Source organism: Rhinoraja longicauda, chromosome 7 (genome assembly GCF_053455715.1).
Source record: "Rhinoraja longicauda isolate Sanriku21f chromosome 7, sRhiLon1.1, whole genome shotgun sequence".
Classification (NCBI taxonomy): Eukaryota; Metazoa; Chordata; class Chondrichthyes; order Rajiformes; family Arhynchobatidae; genus Rhinoraja; species Rhinoraja longicauda.
In genome coordinates this window covers 59,015,357-59,030,603 of record NC_135959.1, presented here as the reverse complement: position 1 = coordinate 59,030,603, position 15,247 = coordinate 59,015,357, and positions in this window count along the sequence as shown.

Genomic DNA, 15,247 nt, shown 5'->3' with positions numbered 1-15,247 from the left:
CCGAAGGGCCGGTTTCCGCGCTGTATCTCTAAACTTAACTAAACTAATGTGAAGGAATTTGTGTGGTCATACCAGGTTTTGTGGAACACCATGTAGCCCAGAATGCAACCACTCATCACGACTCCCCATTTCCTCTCCCTTGAGCAATTTTGTATTCATACTGCTTCTCTTATTTATTATTCCATAGATTTCAGTTTTGCTGACAAGCATATTAAGTGACATTTTAGCAAATGCCTTTTGAATGTATATATACATAATAACAACAGCATTACTGTCAAAAACCCTTTCCGTTACCACATCAGAAAACACAAGCAAATTAGTAAAGCACAATTTGCTTTTAACAAATCTGTGCTTTCTCTCCTTTGTTTACCCATACTTGTCCAAATGTCTATAAATTTTATTTCTGACCACAGTTTTTATGAGCTTCCTCAGCAAGGTTAAACTTTAAATCTTCTTGCGAACAAAGGTACACCATTCATAAGCATCTAATCCTCTAGCACCACCTCGTGTACAAGCCTATATTTAGTATCATAACTACTACATCTTTTACCAGGATTTTAGCAGCAGTTCTTTGACAAAGACATATGTTTAATATCTCTCGTGTCACCAGGTTCCATGCATTGGTCCCCTGTTCTGTATCTAATCAACCTTAATGAAATCCAAACTACTCATTCTTTATTTAATTGCCAAAAGAGGAACTTTTGATTTCTCAACTCATTGTGTGATTCAGCTAGTTAAGCACTATGTTGATTCAGTCGTAATGTTCTTATGCCTGAGTCTCACATTTTGGGAACAAAATGTCAAGCCTCCTCTCCAATTTGAACATGGAGCAGTACTGGATTGTTAATAGTATACATTTTTGGGTGACATGTTTAACTCAAGCCCAATTGAATATTAACAATTCCATGACACTATTTGAAGCATGTTATTTGCAAATTTGCTGACATAATATTACTACCTTTCAAAAATAATTTATTGACTGTGAGGCACTGTGGATCTTCCTTTAATAAGGCAATAAAATATATAATCTTTTTTTTGTGTTAAATCAAATGAGGAATTGTGTTGAAGCCTGACAGTTTTGTTTACTTTAGTTTAGTTTCTAGCATGGAAACAGGCCCTTCAGCCCACTGTGTTCCTTATTGACCAACACCTGTACACTAGTTTTATCCTGCACCATAGGGATGATTTACTGAAGGCAATTAACCTTCAAACCTGCACATCTTTGGTTCTCTCTGACTTACATTAGTTTCCAGCATCGTTTTAATCTTTACATTTAAATTTAACCATCCTCTCACCCCAAAAATCTCTAAAACATTCTCCAATTACATGAAATTGTACTAATCGTCGATTCCTCTGCCACCAACCTAATGTGCATTGATTCCTCTTTATTGGGAGCAGACTGCTGTTTCACTGCATCAAGAGGAGGACGCCCAGGGTGAGCTTCAAATTGCATGGGTGCCCAAGGAGTGACTTCGGCCTGAAATGAAGGAGATGACCAGACAGAATTCCAGAAGGATGAAGACCTGGTCCTGATGTAATGACCCCAGTGCTGGTCATGGTTGTTTTTTTTGGATTACTATACTATGTGCACAAAGATACAGTGAAAAACTTTGTTTTAAGCGCTATGCTGACAAATCAGACCTTACATGGGTACATTGGTACTAAAACCTCTTCATAGCAATTCCTGTTACACAACTCTTCAAATTCGTCTCTCCATCTTACATTTGATGCCATGCAAGTCATGGTACCAATCCCTACGTCCACAACAGAACCATTTTCAATGAAGACCAATGTTAAACAAGGTTCTTCATTCCTCAATGCTTCGCTCAATCTTTCTCACTACAATGTTGAACCTCACCTTCAGCGCACATCCCACACGGATGGAGTGGATCTACAGAACCAATGCAATACTGTTCAATCTCGGCGACTATTCTCCACAACTAAGCTCACCCAAACCTCAGTAGTCAGTCGCAGTATATATATGCATTTCAAAGGCTGAGAACCATATCATTGTTGCCTTATTCACCAAAGGATACAAGACGATGAATCTTGCACTCTGCATGTGGAAGGCAAAGGTCCCCTACTATCCAGCTCCTGTTGTATCACACAGCTCTCTATCCAAAAACGGTTCATGGTGGGAAATGCTTTCTTGAAGATGTGGATCACTCCCCGCTGGCTTCTGGGAACCTCAGATATTTGGCTGTTCGAAGTGCTGAAGGAGCATTCAGGAAGCCATACGTGGAGAGCACACAAAGGCTTTGCATAAGTGGTGGATGGAGCTCACCATTTCCCAAACCACACACCTGGCCTTCTCCTCTAGAAGAGTCTACAGTTCCCACACTGGCCTCGTCTGTCACCCAAGAACCCTGAAAGCTGAAGTAGAAGCAGGTCCTCCCTAATCCTGAAGGTTTGTTAAGGCACAATAATTATATGCTCTTTGACTACATTTCTAGGTCTTTCTTTAGCTTTCTTTTCCTGAAGTGGAGGAATTAAATAATTACACGTGACAATAATAAACATAAACCTATTGTGACTTGGGAAATGGATGACTGTACTGGACCAATCAAAACTTTCATAATTTAACCAGAGATTACAAAATAATGAGATTTAATTCCAGATTCTGTATAGGAAAATAACTGCAGATGTTGGTATAAATCGAAGGTATCACAAAATGCTGGAGTAACTCAGCGGGTCAGGCAGCATCTCAGGAGAGAAGGAATGCGTGACGTTTCAGGTTGAATTCCAGATTCTGGTCTGTCATCTGCCTTGAATTTGAATGAAAAATAATTTGGTTCCGAAATTGCTGAATCTGTTCTATTAATTAAACATATACATGAGTAGTCCAATAATGAAGCTTGGTAATGTTCAGTAACTAACCGGCCTCTGTCCTTTTAAGGTCAGTCATCAACATTTCCCTTAGGGAATGTGATCTCATTAAGTGAATCCATTCTGCTTGTAAACTCTTGAGGTCGACTACAGATGGTGTACATCTCCATGCCTGTCTCTGTTCTTTATGAAGATAATATTGTAGCAATAGAGTGACGCTTGGCATACATTTTATTTATAAACCTGACAATAAGAAAAATATTCACCACTACATCATTTTAGCAAACAGCCCAAAAAATAATCTCGCAAATAATATTTACTGTTTGGACAGATTTTGATTAGTTTTTTTTAAAAGCTTTTTTTTGTCCTGCTCACCATCTCTGGTAGCCACAAAACAATAACATTATTCCAAATTAAAATGCATTTGAGATTAGGGTGTGGGTGGATTGAAAGGGGGTTGAAGTTAATGTAGGTGTTAAGGTTTACACTATGTCGAGAATTGATAGTGGCAACATTATGTGGGGAGGATAGTTTGATATTATGACTTTATTTGGTGAGTCACCATAAATCCATTGAAATCAGGTGGGTTATCAGTTTTGCCCCTTGTTCTCATGGCTACAGGCAGTGTATCCTTCCTGTGATGTCACCTCATACTGTGCAGTGGTGATGTTTACAATCTCTCATTTTCACTCTTCTGGAGACAACAGGGAAGCATATTGGTGCAGTGGTAGAGTTGCTGCCTTACAGCGCCAGAGACCCGGGTTCGATCCTGACTACAGGTGCAGGAAAATAACTGCAGATGCTGGTACAAATCGAAGGTATTACAAAATGCTGGAGTAACTCGTCGAAGAGAGGAGAAGAACTTCTTCAAACTCGTCGAAGAAAGGAGGAGAAGCAGGGTCTCGACCCGAAACGTCACCCATTCCTTCTCTCCTGAGATGCTGCCTGACCCGCTAGAGTTACTCCAGCATTTTGTAATACCTCTGACTACAGGTGCTGTCTGTGTGGAGTTTGTACGTTCTCCCTGTGACCACGTGGGTTTTCTCTGGGTCCTCCGGTTTCCTCCCACACTTCAAAGACGTACAGGTTTGTAGGTTAATTGGTTTCGGTAAAATTGTACATTGTCCTTAGTGTGTGTAGGATAGTGCTAGAGTATGGAGATTGCTGGTCGGCGTGGACTCGGTGGACCAAAGGTGCCTGGTTCCATGCTGTATCTCTAAACTAAACTAACTAACAATCTTTTATTATAATATTGTACAATAGACAGTATATTTATGATTCTGGAGACATTATAGTGATCAATGGTCAGCATGGACTCAGTGGGGTGAAAGGGCTGTTTCCATGCTGTATCTCTAAACTCAACTAAGCTCAACTCAACTTAACTGAACTAACTGACTTGTATGTTAGTACAAATGGCTCTGCTAGATTCATCTAGATCTGAGAATAATTGACTGAAAACAATGGCGGCAAAGCGGTGCAGCTAGTAGAGTTGGTGTCTCCCAGTTTCACCAGCTTGCATTCAACCCTAACCTCTGTTGTGTTTTGCATGTTCTTCCTGTGACCATCTGGGTATCGCATGGGTACTGATGCTCCCTCCCACAACCTAAAGATGTCACGTTGGAAGGTTAATTGGTTGCTTTAAATAGCTGGTGAGTGGTAGATTCCGGGAAGAAATGGGAATGTGGCAAGAATAAAGATAATATATGTGAAAAATAGAGTGTTTGATGATCAGCGTGGACGGTGGGCTGCAGGACCTGTTACCGTGTTGTATCACCTCATTACTCTGTAAGCCGTGGTTGAAGGTATAATTTTAATCGATAATTTACAAAACTGGTCTGCAACTCTGAGTCCTGAGGGGTGGAATGAGGGATTGAATAACTGAGGTATCACGTCAGCTTGCTGAATATTTGCAAGTATTACTGATTGAACACACAACATGAACTACAGCACAGGAACAGGAACTTCGGTCCACGACATCTGTGTTGACCATGATGCCAATTTAAACCAACTCCATCTGCCAGAATATGTCTATAAACTCCCATCCTTTGCCTGTTCATGTGCTTGGCTAAATACCTCTTAAATGTTACTGTTCTATCCACCTCCCCCACCTCCGTTGGCAGCGGGTTCAAGTTGACATCACTAACTATCTGCACATTAGTTGAATAAGTCTAAGATAGACACAAAACGCTGGCGTGACTCAGCGGGACAGGCAGCATCACTGGAGAGAAGGGTGACTTTTTGGGTCGAGAACCTTCTTCCTGTTCCTGTGCTGTACTGTTCATGTTCTGTGTTCAATCAGTAATACTTGCAAATATTCAGCAAGCTGACATGATATCACACACAATCCCTCATTCCACCAGACCAGTTTAGTAAAGTATCGATTAAAACTATTCCTTCTCCACCCGAAAAGTCAACCATTCCTTCTCTCCAGAGATGCTGCTTGTCCCGCTGAGTTACTCCAACTATTTGTGTCTATCTTCAGTTTAAACCAGCATCTGCAGTTCCTTCTTACACATTTCGTCTGCTCCAGTTGAATAAGTCTTCTCTGTTTATAAAATCGAACCATGTGAGAGATTTTTATTTGTGTTCTGTTTGTGAAGATGGATTTCACTCTTGCGTTCTGCTTCTCAGATTCTACTGGGAAGACATTGTGTTATAATGTGCATCCATCTCAAAAGCACAGCCTTGTGAATGGGTGTTTTCTTTTATTTACAATGATGAGATTGTGAATAACTGTTGTGGCCTGAGGCTGTAGGTTGGATCCAGTTGTAAGTACTAAAACTGCTTTTGTGAGGTAAGTGGGAGAGGAATGTTCATGTAGGCTCCATGAAAATTGCCAGAAAAAGGCTGCTTCTCTCTCATTCTCATCTGACTACATTCTGCCCTGTACTTTCTTCCAGCTAGGATAGTGTTGGGACATCCTTGTTAGATGTTTGTTGATTGGTCTTGGACCTCTGACCAAATTAGCTCTCCATCCATAGGTATCAGGTTGCCGGGTAGTTTAAATTTGACTTAATGCTCTTTTCCTTCAAGAGAGCACTGGTTGTCTTGTCTAAAACATTTTGCATCTGCATTTGAACCAGCATTTGCAATTTTCCTTCATTAACTTTACAAGTTCACAAGTTCACAAGTTATAGGAGTAGAATTAGGCCATTCGGCCCATCGAGTCTACTCCATTCAATCATGGCTGATCACTGCCACCTAATCCTATTTTCCTGCCTTTTCCCCATAACCCTTAACATCCGTTCTTATCAAGAACTTGTCTATCTCTGCCTTAAAAATATCCTCTGACTTGGCCTCCACTGCCCTCTGTAGCAATGAGTTCCACAGATTAACTACCCACTGACTAAACAAGTTCCAGCTCACCTTTTTAAAAGAGTGTCCTTTAATTCTGAGGCCGAGACTCCCACCAGTGGAAACATCCTTTCCACATCCACGCTAGCTATGCCTTTCATTATTCTGTAGATCCTTTAGAAAGAAGCAATACCTTGAGAGATCTTTTTATTCACAAAATGCTGGAGTAACTCAGCAGGTCAGGCAGCATCTCGGGAGAGAAGGAATGGGTGACGTTTCGGGTCGAGACCCTTCTTCAGACTGATGTCGGGGGTGGGACAAAGGAAGGATATAGGTGGAGACAGGAAGATAGAGGGAGATCTGGGAAGGAGGAGGGGAAGGGAGGGACAGAGGAGAGTAGGAGGGCAGGAGAAATTACAGAGGGGGAGCAGCGAGAGAGCATGTTGCTAAACTCTCGTCGAAGAGAGGAGGAGAACTTTTTCAAAGTGGACATACCTCGAAGAGAAATCGCAGTGGAGCAACCAGTGAGAGATCTTGATTGTCATATAATCAAACTGGGCTTTTCTTGGTCAGTAGACTCCTTCAAGTGCACACTTGGGTAGAGGACAGAGATACTTTCTACAATAACTCATCTGAGTGTCTATAATCTATGATTTCTATGTATTTGTTTTCTCTGCAAGGTTTGAGAATATTCTCCCCTTTCAGAAATAAATCAAGTCAAGTCATATACACATACACGATGTGCAGTGAAATGAAAGTGGCAATGCCTGCGGATTGTGCAACAAAAAAAATACAATTACAGCATATAAATTAAAATTAATACAGAAAAAATGTTTAGTCCCTGAAGTTATGATAGTTAACAGTCCTGATGGCCTGTGGGAAGAAACTCCGTCTCATCCTCTCCGTTTTCACAGCATGACAGCGGAGGTGTTTTCCTGACCGTAGCAGCTGGAACAGTCCTCCAATATAAAACAATAGAGACTAGAATGAAGTCTGAAATGAATCTCCCAGCTACTAAAGAACCTTCTAAGTGAGCAAGTGACACTGAACCACAATGGAAGCACACCAATGGTCCTCCTCAACTTGGAATTTACCTTCATGATACTTTCTTGCAGTTCCTATAACTATGTATATAATTGTAATGATATATTTTGAGCCCAGCTCAGGAAATAAGCTGTTAGGGTTTAATGCAATACTCAATCTGCATTTGGTGAACTGGTGGACCATGAAAACTTAAAATAAAACGTTTGTCACACTTTTCCCCCGGACCATCGTGAGTAAAACTCCTGTCCTGGTTGCTGGAAGTTTCGAGAATGATCAATCTTAAGATGGAAGAAATTAATTCAGAGGGTCATCAGAGAGTCATCAGAGGGACAGACCGAAGAAAAATAGGCAATTAAATTAACTAGCTCATGAGGTTTTAATATCAGAATAACAAAAATCCTAAAATGTAGAAGAGAACAGAGGGATATTAGCTTCCCACTGACTAATAGAGAAACACACAGCTACATCATGTAGATTGCAATCATGTAGCTTGAGAGAGAGAGAAGGCAGACCTTCAAATGGTGATTTTCGTGAAGCCCAGAGGGTCATTTCTGTATCTCCTGCTCTCACATAGAACAGATTTTAAATGGGCAAGGTTTTACTGAGATCAGCATCCATAATTTGCAGTCTGTTGTGTGGGCCACTTGAATTGCATTAGGGCTTTTTGTGGATCCCATGACCCCAATTTACATGGCTCTGTAAAACACCCACTTTATTCAGGCACATTTGTTAATCACCCATAAAAATCCTTGTAATAATGATTGAAAACCAAAACAGGCAATGGTATTTTATAATGTTAACTCTGCCACCACTTTATTTCTACCAGTTAAAGTCACTACAGTTTAATGCTGAAATTTAAAGGACCCCATCATTAAATCCATCAATTAATGAAATTGTTGGTTTCTCATTCTTCCAAAGTGCTGAGGGAAATAAATGTAAGTGATTTAGCAAAGAACCATCAATGGGAAGGAAAAGGTATGTGGCATCTTGAGCAATTAATCCAGTTAGTTATTTAAATTTTTGTAGAGAATTCCTAATTGTGCCTCTCTAAGCAACAAAAAATATATATTTCTGGCCTGAGCCACCTCCACTGTCAGAGTGAGGACACACACAAATTGGAGAAACAGCACCTCATATTTCACTTGGGCAGCTTACAACATTGAATATTAATAGCTCTACATTTCTAAATTCCACATTCCCTCTCTCCCTCCTTCTCTCCCTCTCTCCCTCTTTATCTCTCCCTCTCTCCCTCTTTATCTCTCCCTCTTTCCCTCTCCCCCTCCTCTCTCCTTCTTTCTCTCCCTTTTTCTCTCCCTCTTTCTCTCCCTCTCTCTCTCCCTCTCTCTCCCTCTCTCCCCCTCTCTCTCCCCCTCTCTCTCCCCCTCTCTCTCCCCCTCTCTCTCCCCCTCTCTCTCCCCCTCTCTCTCCCCCTCTCTCTCCCCCTCTCTCCCCCCCTCTCTCCCCCCCTCTCTCCCCCCCTCTCTCCCCCCCTCTCTCCCCCCTCTCTCTCCCCCCTCTCTCTCCCCCCTCTCTCTCCCCTCCTCTCTCCCTCCCTCTCTCCCCCCTCTCTCCCTCCCCCTCCCCCCCCCCCCCAGTCATCCTAATATTTCCACTGTTGCATCCTTTTATTCCTAGCCTATCTTCCCCAGCCAACAATGGGCTAATATTGACTCCACTCGTCCTGAGGTCATCTGTTGCCGGCCCTGTTTTATTCTGGCCTTCTCTATCTTTTAGTCTGAAGAAGGGTTCCGACCTGAAGCATCCCCTATTCCTTGATATGGAGATGCTGCCTGAGCTGCTGAGTTACTCCAGCATTTTGTGTCTATCTTTGGTATAAACTCACATCTGCAGTTCCTTCCTACACAAAAAATTAAGTCTAGATATGCCTCTATTCTGAATATTTTGTAATTACTTTATTTTACTTTAATATTTGCGGATTTTTCTTTATATTAGACCTCTCATGTGTTGATTAAAGAGGAATCAATGCAATAATCTACTGTGGGTGTGTTGGATTATATGATTTGTATTGTAGTTAAATGTTGAGATAAGAGCAGTGAAAGCCACAAAGAGCTGGCAAATGATTTTTTTCTGCTTTAATGTGTGTGCCCATATATGGGCATGGGAGCTGATTATTTTACTAATGTTGTACTGTGGTGGCTCTCAGAGGCTCTGTTGGTGACCTGCTCATCTCAGACACTAAATTTACAAACAAAGTATACATTTTACAAATCCATTCATGGGTGTGTGGCATTGCAATCAAGGCTGTCATTTATTGCTCAACCTTAATTGAACCAGGGCAATTCCAATGGTGAAGATACGTGCATTGTGCTGTTAGTTGGGAAGTCCTGGGATTTTGCTCCAGTGACAATGATGGAATAGTGATAGAATTCTGAGTTAGAGTAAGAGAGTGCATGACATGGAGGGGAACACATGGAGTTTCATGTGCTTGGTGCACCTCGACAGTACATGCAAAAGCTTTTGGGAGTGCTATCATGAAACCTTGATTGAGTTGCTGCTTTGCTTGGGTCATTGCCAATGGTGAATGAACTGAAGTTTAAGATGTAAGAACGACTGTTTTGTCTTGGAGGATGTCAGATGACTTAGGTTGTGTGGGACTAGGCAAGTGGGATGCATTTAAACACAATAAGACTTGATTCTGGTTATTGGAGGAAAGACAATGGGCAGTCAGGCGGTGAATCACCTGCCATAGAAAACCCAGCTCTGACCTTCTTTAGTCATTGCACCATTTAATGGTCTCATTCCTTTTAGAAAAATAGATATACATCGCAAATAATGGATCTGGCAAATGCTGTCTTCAAAACATTGCGTTAAAAATCATGTTTTCTCATAAGCCAAAGTAGATAATAGATTTTTGTCTTCTATGGATACCAACCAATTACCAATTACCAACTACTTAAATGAAACTATGGAAAAAAATTATTAACTCTCAATAATGTTGACAATTGTAGGTGAAAAACTATTACACCACATTTTAAAGAAAGTATGATTTTTTTAAATCTTTATTACTCCCTACAAATTGCCATGTACAGTACATTCAGCAAATATAAAGTAAGTAGAAAAATTGAAATAGTATAAATGCAGGATGCAATCTAGAAATAGCTTAAAATGAACACTTAAGATGGGTGGGATGGAAGGAGTTGACGAGTCTATGATGTAACGGACTGAGTTCACCACTTTCTGTAGGATCAGACGGTCAAGAGCAAAGCCGTTGCTAGACTGAGCCAAAATGATTCTATCAAAGTCTGCAGAAGTTCGAGAGAATTCTTGTGGTCATGCCGAACTTTCTCAGACATCTCAGAAAGTAAATACGCTGATGCACTTCTTTGATCACCCCATCTCCTTCTTCTTGCGTTTGAGGCAGCAGAAGTTATGAAGCTGCTTCTGCTTCTGCTGTCTCTGTTTGTTGTCGTTCGCCTGACTGAGGTCAGTTGACAGGGCTCACCACAAGGGAGGTCGACAACGTGAGCCCCAATCACCGCATCAGTAAGAAGGGACCAGGTTAGGTTGTTAGTGATAAGTTTGTCGAGGAACTTGAAGCTGTTAACCATCTCTACAACTGCTCCATTGACAAGGACTGGGTTGTATTCACCTCCTCGTTTCCTTAGGTCAACAACCAACACTTCTGGTTGCAGAAATGTAAGATCTAGATTATTGTCTTGACACCATGTCACTAGGTTCTTGATATCTTTCCTGTACTTCGTCTTGTCATTCTTGCAGATTCAGCTGACTGACGCTGGCATGATCGCTGAATTTTAACAGTGAGTTGAAGTCGTACCTGGCTGCACAGCCTTGGGTGAACAGGGAGTCGAACAAGGGACTCCGCACACAACCCTGAGGTGCACTAGTGTTGAGGGTCAGGGTGGAGGAAATGGTATGACCAATTCTAACTGTTTAACGCCAGCTGGTCAAGAGGTCCAGATGCCAGTTGCCGATGGAGGCCCCAAGACCAAGGTCCAGAAGTTTAAGAATGAGCTTATTTGGTGTTAGGGTGATGAAGGTTGAGATGCAGTCAATGAATAAAGTAGGTGGCGTTACTGTCAAGATGATCCAGAGCTGAATGTAGTGCAAGAGGGATAGCGTCCTCTGTAGACCTATTTTACCTGTACAGATATTGCAGAGAGTCCAGATTGCATGGAAGACTGGTGCAAATGTGAGCCTTTACCAGTGTTTCAAAGCACTTTGGGATGGTCGACGTTAGACTTACTGGTATGTTGGTCATTTTACATGAGCGGTGAAGTCACCTGATGGATTCCTGATCAATCAAACCTTGTTCAAAGTGGACGTAGAGCAGGAGGGCAGGAGAAATCACAGAGGGGGAGCAGCGAGAGAGCATGTTGCTAAACTCTCGTCGAAGAAGGTCTCGACCCGAAACGTCACCCATTCCTTCTCTCCTGGGATGCTGCCTGACCGGCTGAGTTACTCCAGCATTTTGTGAATCAAACTTTGTTAATGCATTCTTATCGATTGCACATCTTGAACATTTCTATCACCGTTAGAATTCAGTAGCTCTTCCTTTATAACAGCAGAGGGCAGAGTTGGGCAGAGCCATCAAACTCTGATCACGATTCCCCTTCCAGAAAGGAACGTTTGCAGTGCCAGTGGCAGCATGAATCAGAAAAATCGATGATGCCTCTTACTTGAGGATTTCCTAATAGCCTCATATTTTCAGAAGCAGGGTCTGTTTACATTCAGATTCCTGATGTATTTATGGTGAAGTTCAGATGTTCACCTTTCACCTCTTTAACCTAGGTTTGAACACAGCCTACAATGAAAGGGATATTCTGTGTTACACTCTCCTAAGCTCTTTTTTTCCCCTTACTGGTTTCTGAGTTATCAGATTATTTGTCTGACAGCTAGCATTTCTTCAGGTCAAGCATTAAGAAGGTTAGGAGCTGAGTAGCTATCATTTTCACCGCTGCCACACACTATGCGCATTGCTGCCCATTCATTCTGTTTCTGAGCACAGTCAAAAATTCATTGAGAAATACAGAACAGAACAGACCGTTCAACCCATTGCTGCCATACTGGCCATTGAGTACCCATTTACACTGATCCTACACTAATCCCATTTTATACTCCCCCCTGGTCCTGTTAACCTCTCTAGATTCTACCACTCACCTACTTACTTGGAACAATGTACAATGGCCAATCTACCGACCAACCTATACGTCTTTGAGACTTGGGAGGAAACTGGAGCATTCAGAGGAAAACTCACATGGTCACAGGGTGAACATGCAAGCTCCACAGAGATAGCACCAGAGGTCAGACTTCAACCTGGGTTACGTGTGACGCGAGACGTTTGATCTATCAACCCAGAGCTGAAGTTCTGATCCCAAATTCTTGCCATCACAAAGAGCACCTAATTCCAACTTTACAATTTGTAATCAATGCAGATTTGGTGGTCGCAGGGACTATTTCCATGCTGTATTGGTCTGTGACCCTCTGTGACTATAAGTTTCCATGACAACCCATCTGCTGAAACCTTCATTCACAAGCCTTTGATCTCAGTGCCCTCCTGGCCAAAACTGCACATTTTCACCTTTTACCTCTTTCATAATTGCCCTGATTTGATTCCCAGTCCCCCAAGGGATGGCACAGTGGCACAGCTGGTCGAGTTGCTGCCTCACAGCATGAGAAGCCCGGGTTCAATCCTGACCTCAGGTGCTGTCTGTGTGACGTTTGCATTTTCTCCTTGTGATTGCATAGGTTTCCTTTGGATGCTCTGGTTCCATCTCACATCTCAAAGACATGCAGGCTCAGAGGTTAAATAGCCTCTATAAATTGCAATTCATACGTAGGGAGTAGATGCAAATATTTTGATATCAAAAAATACTTTATTCCAGAAATAAATATTTACAAAACATTTTCCTTTCAAAACTCCACCCGACATTCCCGAAGGTTATACATTCATTCAATATAGATATTCCTTGCCAAATTTATACAAAATTATACAGAATCCCTTCCCTTATTTGGAGGGACGTCTCCACCACACCCTGCCCCCATGTCCAGCAGCGGAAGGACCCTAGACTGTGGTCCTCCCCCACAGAGCCTTGGCGTTGGCTGCACCAAGCTTCAGTGCGTCCCTCAGCACGTACTCCTGCAGTCTGCAGCGGGCCAGTCGGCAACATTCCCCAACAAACAGCTCGTTCCGCTGGGAGGTCAACAAAGCTCGGGCAGACCAAAGAGCATCTTTCACCGTGTTGATGACCTTCCAGCAGCACTCGATGTCAGTCTCCGAATGCGTCCCTGGGAACAGTCCGTAGATCACAGAGTCCTCTGTGACGGAGCTGCTCGGAATAAATCGTGACAGGGACCCCTGCAAACCTCTCCAGACTCTCTTGACAAATCTACACTCTGAAGAGGTGGGCAACCGTCTCCTCTCCATAGCAGCCGCCCTGAGGGCAGCGTGCGCTGGTAGTGAGGTTCTGGCAGTGCAGGAAGGATCTGACTGGGAGGGCTCCCCTCACCGCCAGCCAAGCCAGATCTTGGTGCTTGTTGGTGAGTTCTTGCGATGAGGCATTTTGCCAGACAAGCTGGGCAGTCTGCTCTGGGAACCACGCCACAGGATCCATGGAGTCATTCCCCTGCAGTGCCTGCAGGACGTTCCGTGCTGACCACTGCCCGATGGACTTGTGGTCTAAGTTGTTGGTCCAGAAGAACCTTTCCACGAGCAACAGATGGTGCGGCAATGTCCAGCTGACTGGCACATTGCGTGGCATCTGCGCCAGGCCCATCCTTCGGAGTAAATTCAAATATGGAATAACATAGAATTGGTATGAATCGGTGATTGATGGTCAGCGTGGATTGGTGGGCTGAAGGACCTGTTTCCACACTAACTTTGAATCAAAGAGTTTCAAAACCAAACTTCCTATCCTTGTAGATGGGTACTTCCATAGTCTTTATATGCCTGTAACTTCACTGTGGTTGTAGCCCCTTCCCAGATATTGAAATGCCTCTCGTAAGCCAGCTCCCCATCTTCCCCATAAAGTTCTACTAAAGTTAAAGGCAGTGCTTTTAATCCTGTGCTTGAGATTTTTTCTGGCTCTCGCCTCCATCGTCTTCAAAGGACCCCGTCGCTCTGAATAAAGTTTTTCTTCTGGTCCCCTTAATTTCTCTCTATTTTGCTTTCTTCAGTTCTTTGCCTTAGGTCTTAATGAAACATCTTTAAAGTATATTTTAAGGCTGATGACATTCTGTAGTTGGAAATTGCTATTGTGTTCGGTTTTCCAAATTACCCACATTACCAGACACCAGGTAGAATGGGACACAGCAGCTGGTGAGGTTTGCATTGTTCCAAAGCTGGTACAGGAGGGCATGATGCACATTTTTGGAATTGAGTTTATAGAAATTGGTCATGTTTCAGTAATATATATGAAATGAATCCCATTTAGAAAGACTAACCAGAACATTGGGCAAGAGAAGTCATGAAATCTTTGGTTTACGAGTGAAAATTGAAAATAGGATTAAAGCCTTTGAAATAGAAGTCCACAATTTTCCTGAAAAAAAAGGTTGAAATGAAAATAACAGAATGTAAGAAATGATAGTTTGAAGTATTGAGACCAAAACCAAATGGTTGAATAGACAGAGGTTAACAACAGAATAAATAAATAAACTGGAAATAAAGATAACAACCAAGATTCATGAAATTGGTGCAAGTATTTGCCCAGTGCTCTGATTATTCTCTGTGCAAGGGCATCAATATTGTTTTGATTTAGATAAAATAAACCCTCAATAAAATCCTCTCCAGTTGTAGAACTTGTTCCAAGACTGGGTATCGCTCCTTCCTGTTTCAGATGTGCAGTTGAATGCAAACTTCCAAATGTTGAGATGAATTACAAGAACTAGGAGTAGTTCGTAAGCCACGAAGCTACCTTTGGCAGTCCAGTAGCAATATAATGACCTGCACAGGCTCTGAATTCCATACTCTAATATACATTGAGTCAACCACCCTTATGGCAAAGTAAGTCTGAAATCCTAAAGGAACTCGAGATGCTTGTGTAGAATACAAAGTGTTGGACCAACTCAACAGGTCAGGAAACATCTCTGGAGGACACATAAACTG